Source organism: Rhinopithecus bieti, unplaced genomic scaffold, assembly GCF_001698545.2.
Source record: "Rhinopithecus bieti isolate Rb0 unplaced genomic scaffold, ASM169854v2 scaffold_43749, whole genome shotgun sequence".
NCBI classification, from domain to species: Eukaryota; Metazoa; Chordata; class Mammalia; order Primates; family Cercopithecidae; genus Rhinopithecus; species Rhinopithecus bieti.
Window position 1 is genome coordinate 784,650 of NW_016818380.1, and position 9,638 is coordinate 794,287.

At 44.3% G+C, this 9,638-nt stretch overlaps 1 pseudogene; it reads left to right on the forward strand.

Annotated features, from left to right (window-relative positions):
- The first annotated feature begins 4,821 nt into the window (after positions 1 to 4,821).
- Positions 4,822 to 6,458, forward strand: LOC108518517 (leucine-rich repeat-containing protein 2 pseudogene; annotated as a pseudogene).
- The last annotated feature ends 3,180 nt before the right edge of the window (positions 6,459 to 9,638 follow it).

Here is a 9,638-nt window from a genome sequence, read left to right on the forward strand (position 1 = left end):
ATATAACACACACCTGATGAAAGAAATTGAAAAGGCCACACATCAAAAAATGGGACAACGATATCCCCATATTCATGTTCTCCATATTACTTGGAACGAATACTTGTGAAATGACCATCACTACTAAGCAGTGATCTGCCAGATTTAATACCCATTCCCTCCTCAAAATCACTTCAAGTTGACCACTCCTTCCACAGAATAGAACAAACACACAAGTCTTAACAATTTTCTCATGGACCACGTCACCACACGAAAACCTGACATGCGCCAAAGCAATCGTCTAGGACACCACAAGAACAACCATTGACGGGCATCACATACCTGCGGCGGACTTTTTCACATTTTTCACCCTCATTACGGTCAACCAACACCCATGCGCACCGCGGAGGCGGCAAGGCGGGCAAAAACAGGTGGTCGGGGACAAGCACAGCATGGAATGGGGCCACGGATGTAGGAGAGCCCGAAAAATAGGAATCCGCGCACATACCAATTAAAGCCAATAAACAACTATATATAAATAAATAATATATACACACAAAAGAGAGAGATACCAAGAACCCTTCTTCCGTGCGGAAGGGGCAGAACATTATATCCATAATACATACAACGAGATTATGATATAGAATAGAAAAATACAGACCCACATCAACACCATAATTAGCCAAAAAACAAACACTCCACCCGCACGCGCTGCTCCACACCTATCAATCCCGCGAGCGCGACTCCTCTTCTGGGGAGGCCGAGGTGGGTGGATCACCTAAGTCAGCGAGTCTCAGCCCGACACCAGCCGTCGCCACCAACATCGGAAGAACAACCCACTCTCCTACCTAATAAATACAAAATTAGCCACGGCATCCGTGGCACCTGCCTGGAACGCCCAGCTACTCCAGCGCAGCCTGAGGCACAGGACGCACATTACTTGATCGCAGGCACAGCGCCAGCAGCCGTTCTCGCAGCTGAGCAACGACCCATCCGCCCATTGCAACTCCAGCCGGGGCACAAAACTACCCCACAGCCATCTCAAAAAAACCCAAACAAACAAACCTCAAAATGGATTAAAGATTTAAATGTAGGCTGGGCGCAGTGGCTCATGCTTGTAATCCCAGAACTTTGGGAGGCCGAGGCAGGTGGATCACTTGAGGACAGGAGTTCAAGACCAGCCTGACCAACATGGTGAAACCCTGTCTGTACTAAAAATATAAAAAAATTAGCCGGGCATGGTGGTGGGTGTCTGTAATGCCAGCAACTCAGGAGGCTGAGTCAGGAGAATTGCTCAAACTCAGGAGGCAGAGGTTGCAGCGAGCCGAGATCACGCCATTGCAACTGCAATCCAGCCTGGGCAACAAGAGTGGAACTCCGTTTCAAAAAAAAAAAAAAGATTTAAATGTAAGACCAAAAACTATAAAGATAGGAGAAATGTTTCAGGACATTGGCCTGCTCAAAGAGTTTTATGGAAAAATCCTCGTAAGTATAGGCAATAAAGGCCAAAACAGACAAATGGAATTCTATCAAATGAAAAAGCTTCTGCACAGCAAAGAAAACAATGAACAGAGTGAAGAGACAACTTACAGAATGGCAGAAAATATTTGCAAGCTATTTATCCAACCAGGGATTAATAGCCAGAATATACAAGGAACTCAAACAACTTAACAGCAGCAACAACAACAATAACAACAACAAAAATTTAAAAATAGGCAAATGAGTTGAATTGATATATCTCATACAAGAAGATATACAAATGGCCCACAGGTATATGAAAAAATGTTCAACATTACTAATCATCAGAGAAATGCAAATCAAAACCAAAGTAAGTTCTCTCACCCCAGTTGGAAAGGCTATTAAAACAAAACACAAAACAAAAAAATACCTGACAAATGCTTGTAAGGAGGTGGAGAAAGGACATCTCACCTTTTTTTTTTTTTTTTTCAGACGAAGTCTCGCTCTGTCGCCCAGGCTGGAGTGCAGTGGCGCGATCTCAGCTCACTGCAAGCTCCACCTCCTGGGTTCACGCCATTCTCCTGCCTCAGCGTCCCGAGTAGCTGGGACTACAGGCGCCCACCACAACGCCCGGCTAATTTTTTTGGTATTTTTAGTAGAGACGGGGTTTCACTGTATTAGCCAAGATGGTCTCGATCTTCTGACCTCGTGATCCACCCGCCTTGGCCTCCCAAAGTTCTGTGATTACAGGTGTGAGCCACCGCGCCCGGCGAGAAAGGAGAACTCTTATGCCCTGTTGGTAGCCATATAAATTAGCAGTCATTATGGGAAATATTATGTAGGTTCCTCAAAAAACTAACAATAGGCCAGGCACAGTGGTTCATGCCTGTAATCTCAGAAGTTTGAGAGGCCAAGGCAGGTGGATCACTTGAGGTCAGGAGTTCCAGACCAGCCTGGTCAAAATGGTGAAATCCCATCTCTACTAAAAATACAAAAAATTAGCCAGTCGTGGTGGTGGATGCCTGTGATTCCAGCTACCCAGGAGGCTGAGGCAGGAGAATAGCTTGAACCCAGGAGGCAGAGGGTGCAGTGCGCCAAGATCGCGCCACTGCACTCCAGCCTGGGCAACAGAGCGAGACGCCGTCTCAAAACAAAACAAAACAAAACAAAAATCCCTAAAAATAGAACTACCATATATGATCCATATGATCCAGCAATCCCACATCTAGGTATATATCCAAAGGAAAGGACATTGATATGTCAGAGAGGTATCTGCACTCCCATGTTTTACTGCAACAGTATTCACAATGGTTAAGACATGGAATCCACCTAGATACCCATCAACAGATGAATGGATAAAGAAAGCATGGTACAGGCGGGGCGCAGTGGCTCACACCTGTAATTCCAGCACTTTGGGAGGCTGAGGCGGGCAGATCACCTGAGGTCAGGAGTTCGAGATCAGCCTGACCAACATGGAGAAACCCCATCTCTACTAAAAATGCAGAATTAGCCAGCCATGGTGGCAGGCGCCTGTAATCCCAGCTACTCAGGAGGCTGAAGCAGGAGAATCACTTGAACCTGGGAGGTGAAGGTTGCAGTGGGCCAAGATTGGGCCATGGCACTCCAGCCTGGTGACAGGGTGAGACTCCGTCTCATATAAAAATAAAAATAAATAAAGCATGGTATAGGGCCAGGGGTGGTGGCTCATGCCTGTAATCCTAGCACTTTGGGAGGCTGAGGCAGGTGGATCACCTGAGGTCAGGAGTTCGAGAGCAGCCTGGCCAACATAGTGAAACCCCATCTCTACTAAAAATACAAAAAATTAGCCGCGCGTGATGGTGGATGCCTGTAATCCCAGCTGCTCGGAGCCTGAGGCAGGAGAATCACTTGAATCTGGGAGGCGAAGTCTTCGGTGAGCCGAGATCGGACCACTGCACTCCAGCCTGGGCAACAAGAGCAAAACTCTGTCTCAAAAAAAAAAAAAAAAGACAGAAGAAAGAAAGCATGGTATATATGCACAATGGAATACTGCCATAACAAGTTAAAGAATTCTGTCATTCACAGCAACCTGAATGAACTTGGAGGACATTAGGTTAAGTGAAATAATCCAGACACAGAAAGATAAATACTGTGTGTTCTTCGTCATATGTGGAAGCTACAAAGTTGATCTCTTAGAGGTAGAAAGTAGAATAGTGGTTACTAGAGGCAGAGATGGGTAGGTGGGGAGGGGAAGATAGGCAAAAGTTGGTTGACAGAAGTAAAATTACAACGAGGTAGGAGGAATAATTCCTGGTGTTCTATGACACTACAGGGAGTCTATAATTAACAATGATTTATTGTATATTTTCAAATAGTTACAAGAGCAGATTTTGAATGTTCCCAAAACAAAGAAATGATAGATATTTGAAGTGATGGATACACTAATTACCTAGTCATTATACATTGTATACATGTATCTAAATATCACACTGAACCTCATAAATGTGTACAGTTACTATGTGTCCATTTAAAATAATAATAAAAGCAAAGAAAACCCAAAATAAAAAAGATGATTATTTAAACAAAAGTAATAATAGAGTATGAGGTTTACAGCATATATGGAAGTAAAATGTGAGACACCAATAGGACAAAGCATTGGTTTGTTTGGAGGGGATGCTAAGGGGGTTCAGCATTCCCCAGGATCTCTACCTGTGGCTGAATAGTACACTAAACTCAGTAGAAGTATTATAACACCTGTCTGGCCTAGAGGCCAAGCCAATTTTCCAATTTGGTAGTTATAAAACCAAGCCATTTTTGTTTGTTTTGTTTGTTTTTTCCTAAAGAAAACAAAAAGAGCTAGGAACAGTGGTTCACACCTATAATCTCAGTGCTTTGGGGGGCCAAGGTGGGAGGATCGCTTGAAGGCAGGAGTTGGAGACTCACTTTGTGCCAACGTTGCATCAAACAACTGAATTGCCTAACATTTTCATTGATTTGATGAATTGTTTGGATATTGCATAGATACAGGATTTAAAATAAATTCTTTCTTTAAAAATTGAGTGGCCAGGTGCAGTGGCTCACACCCGTAATCCCAGTGTTTTGCGAGGCCAAGGCAGGAGGATCACTTGAGGCCAGGAGTTTGAGACTACAGTGAGATATGATCGCACCACTGTACTCCAGCCTAGGTGACAGAGCAAGATCCTGTCTCTAAAAAAGAAAGAAGAGAGAAGGGAACCGAGGCCCTCAGTCTGGTGATGTTGGTATTGGTTGGGCTGAGGACAGCCCAGAACTCCAGGGTGCTAGCCTTTCAGCCTAGCCTTTCAGCCACAAAAAACCCATCTCACCCAAGGACCAGAACCCACCGAAAAGATCCGCATTCCCCACAGGTAATTTCATGCTCCCAAAATGGGACACAAAGTGGTCATATTTGACATTCTGTTGTCAGAGCCTTGTGGGAAAATTGTGTCAAGAAGCACAAGTTTGGCAGAAGAAGGAGGAAGAAAGTCTTGAGAAGAATGCATCGGAAAAGACAAAGGAGGAGTGGCCCCTCGAGGCCAAGTGCAGGAGGAAAGTCATCTCCCAGGTTGAGTACTGGCTGGGAGAATGGCTTCATAGACATTCACAGCATGTGGCTTCTGGAAAAGATAGAAAGGAAGGCTCTCACAAGGCAGAGTTCACTTCCCAAGGACAGAGGCAAAAGGAGCAGTGCATTTGTGTTTGGACTTTCTGGGGAGCACTGGATGGAGCTGCCAGATTTGTTGAAGGAGCAGACGCACCTGAGAGAATGGCATGTATGCGACACCCCGATTCAAATCACTCCTACATATATTGAGCTGTTTCAAGCGATGAGAATTCAGGATCTGCCAAAGAAACAAATCTCACATTTTCCAGCTAAAATCAGTTGTTTGAAGAACTTGAAATAACTCAACGTGAGTTTCAACTATCTGAAGAGCATTCCTCCAGAGCTGGGAGACTGTGAAATCCAGAGGGACTGGATTGTTCTGGAAATCTAGAATTCACAGAGCTGCCTTTTGAATTAAGTAATTGGAAGCTAGTTGCATTTGTAGGTATCTCAGCAAACAAGTTTTCCAGTGTCCCAATCTGTGTCCTGAGGATGTCCATTTGCAGTGGTTGGATATCAGCAACAATAACCTGACCGACCCACCGCAAGACAGGCTGGGAGAGCTGCAGGGCTTTCTCCTGTATAAAAGCAAGTTGACCTACCTTCCTTACCCCTTGCTTAACCTGAAGAAGTGCGCTTTGTTAGTCGTCAATGGGGACCACTTAGTGGAGCTTTCAACTGCCCTTTGTGACTCCTCCACATCTTTAAAATTTGTGAGCCTTAAAAACAATCCCCCCCCCACCTTTTTTTTTTGACAGAGTCTTCCTCTGTCACCAAGGCTTGAGTGCAGTGGCACGATCTCAGCTCACTGCAACCTCCACCTCCTGAGTTCAAGTGATTCTTCCACCTCAGTCTCCTGAGTAGTTGGGACCAGAGGTGTGCACCACTACACCCAGCTAATTTTTGTATTTTTAGTAGAGACAGGGTTTTGCCATGTTGGCCAGGCTAGTCTCGAACTCCTGGACTCAAGGGATCCGCCCACCTCAGCCTCCCAAAGTGTTAGAAATACAAGCGTGAGCCTTGATAAAGAATTTATGAGGGTGGGTGCGGTGGTTAACGCCTGTAATCCCAGCACTTTGGGAAGCCAAGGTGGGCGGATCGTTTGAGGTCAGGAGTTCGAGACCAGCTTGGCCAACATGGTGAGACCCCGTCTCTACTAAAAATAAAAAAATTAGTGGGTTGTGATGGCACGCGCCTGTAATCCCAGCTACTCTGGAGGCTGAGGCAGGAGAATCACTTGAACCCAGAAGGCAAAGGTTGTAGGGAGTCGAGATTGTGCCTCCACACTCCAGTCTAGGTGACAGAGTGAGGCTCCGTCTTGAAAGAAACAAGAATGTATGAAAGCCTATATTGAAGATCTTAAGGAAAGAGAATCTTCCCAAGCTGTACCACCAAAGGGTCTTTTAGCCTTCAACTTTGATATTATCCATCAGAAGACAGCAAAATCTCACTATTCTGTGGAGCTTTCAGTTTTTGTGTTACGGGTCATGTCATGTAGGAAGAATGGCTTGTGCTTAAGGACAAAGTCTAGAAACCACTATCATAGTTGTTAAGAAAAGTGATTTTCAAATGTCAACTATATGAATACCTCCCTCCAAAAAAATAAAAAAATAAAAGTAAAAATAAATGAGGCTACATTATTTGGCCTTAAAAGATGTCAAGCCTAGAAATTGTAAAAATTTCTTAGGCTCTTAGGATAAAATACTGAGAGAGGGACTAATTATGGTCTGGAGTTTCATTGGCTGTTAAAACCTATGGAATGTTGTCTGGCTCCTAGTGCTTTTGTGTTGTATTCTAATATATGATTTTGCTTTTGAAACTGTTGGGAAGGTTGGAGGTCAACTGAATTGTTTATTCAAAGTCATAAATGCAAATTGTTTTCTCACCTCTAGAATTAGGAATCTTTGAATGTAAGTGAAAATTTCCTTAAAAGTTAGCAGAAAAAGTTGGTTTTTATTTGGAGACGTGTTAGGTTAATTACAGTCTTAATTTGATGGAGTCCAATGGAGATCTTTTTTAATGAACATGGAGAAGCTGGAAATATTATACTCTACAACCTGTTATCAACCTACCAAATAGGTGAAAAAAAGTCCTAGGTGGAAAATTAAGATTAATATCAATTACATTTCTTTGTGAGGCATGTTTTTATCTTAGCAATTTGGACTCTGGCACTTCATCTGGAATATGTATATTGTATACTTGATAACTACTGTGAGTGGATGGCTCCTGTGCTAATTTGTAAGATTATTGTATTAATGAGCTCTTGCTAGTTTATGTGGCAATAAGAAACACCCCCAAATCTCAGTGGTTTATGACAACAAAGGTTTATTTCTCCCTCTTGGTACATGTCAGCTGCAGCTTGTCTCAATGGGTATTCATTTCAGAATCTAGGTTGACAGAATAACACCGATTAAAGACATTTGTTACCGTGACAGAAGGAAAAGAGTACAACGGCTAAGCCACGCAATGTCTCTTTAACTCCTGTTTAGATGGTACACGTGGCTTATGCCTCACATTTCATTGGCTGAAGGAAATCGCGTGGGTAAACCTAACGTTAAGAGAGTGGGGAAGTCCGCACCTGTAGGAAGGCACTGCAATTCACATGGAAATATGTAGGATATAAAATTCTCTTACGGGAAGTGTGGGGAATAATCAAGAACAAAAATGCAATCTTCCACAGTTATTAAAAGAGACACATTGAATGAAGAAATAATTCAATAGACTGTTCTGATCCCAGCATTCAAATAAGACCAACCTGGTGGTCTATGTAATATCCTTTCAGATTTTATCACCGTGCTTTCAATTTCAGAATCATGCATCTTATAGTGAAATACAAACCCTTGCTACTCGGTGCTATGGTGTTTTTTAGGTGGAAAGATAGGGGAGAAAAGCCTCCTTAACAGGACCAATCACTAGTTCTGCCAAAGAAATGACCATTCTCTATAACAGCAATGCTCAAAGCATTTCTTCCCACATATGGCTCACATGTTCTTTTTAAAATGTATAGCAGTCACCACCCTTCACAGTCCTTATTACTATTTGTAACTTTGTCCCTTAATATTTATCCTCCACTCCAAGTCTTTTCTCAGGAAGCACTGTCACTGATGTTTTTCCACTGTTCTGCTGAGATGCCATCTTGAAGCAGAATGCCAGTTTATATCCTTATAGCAATTCTTCTGGGTGTAATCATCCCGCACCCCCACTTTAGCTTATCAGACAGGAGCTAGCTGTTACCCTGATGCCACACACATCTCATGTCTTGGGCAGAGAACTGTTTTTTGTTTGGTTGGTTGTCTTTTTTTTCTTTTTTTGAGACAGAGTTTTGCTCTCTTGCCCACGCTGCAGAGTTGTGGTGTGTTCTCAGCTCATTGCAGCCTCTGCATCCGAGGTTTGAGTGATTCTCTTGCCTCACCCTCCCCAGTAGCTGGGACTATAGGTGTGCACCCCCACACCTGGGTAATTTTTTTTTTTTTGTATTTTTAGTGGAAACGGGGTTTCACCATGTTGGGCCAAGCTGGTCTTTAACTCCTGACTTCAAGTGGTCCACCCACCTTGGCCTCCCAAAGTGCTGGGATTAAAGGCTTGAGCCACTGTGGCCAGCTGTTTGGTTGTTTTTTTTTTTTTTTTTTTTTAGATGGAGTCTCGCTCTGTTGCCCAGGCTGGAGTGCCATGGTGCAATCTCAGCTCACTGCAACCTCTGTCTCCCATGTTCAAGTGATTCCCCTGCCTCACCCTCCTGAGGAGCTGGGATTACAGGTGCACACTACCACGCCCAGCTAATTTTTGTGATTTTAGTTAGAGATGGGGTTTCACCATGTTGGCCAGGCTGGTCTCGAACTCCTGACCTTAAGTGATCCACCTGCCTTGGCCTCCCAAACTGCTGGGATTACAGACATGAGCCGCCACACTCGGCCTGTTTGGTTTTCTTTTGAGACAGGGTCTTGCTCTGTTGCTCAGGCTGGAGGGCAGTGGAGCCATCATGGTTTACTACAGCCACAACCTCCCAGGCTCAGGCAATCTTCCCACCTCAACCTCCTGAGTGGCTGGGACTACAGGTGCACACCACCACACCTGGCTAATTTTCAAATTTTTTGGACAGATGGAGTCTTCCTGTGTTTCCCAGGCTCTTCCCAAACTCCTAGGCCCAAGCAATCTCCCATCACAGCCTCCCAAAGATTACAAGTATGAGCCACTGTGCCCAGCTGGAACTGTTTTTGATGAGCTCAGCTACCACACAGATTTTTTGTTTGTTTTTTGAGACTGAGTCTCACTCTGTTGCCCAGGCTGGTGTGCAGTGGCACTACCTTGGCTCACTGCAATCTCTGCCTCCCAGGTTCAAGCGATTCTCCCGCCTGAGCCTCCCAAGTGACTGGGATTGCAGGCGGCCACCACCACTCCTGGCTAATTTTTGTATTTTTAGTAGAAACGGAGTTTCACCATGTTGCCCAGGCTAGTCTCGAACTCCTGACCTCAAGTGATCCGCCCACCTCAGCTTCCCAAAGTGCTGGCATTATAGGCGTGAGCCATTGCACCTGGCCACCACACAGATTGCCTAAGTTTTCATTTGTGCTTCAAGAATTTTGGTATGATATCAGATTTT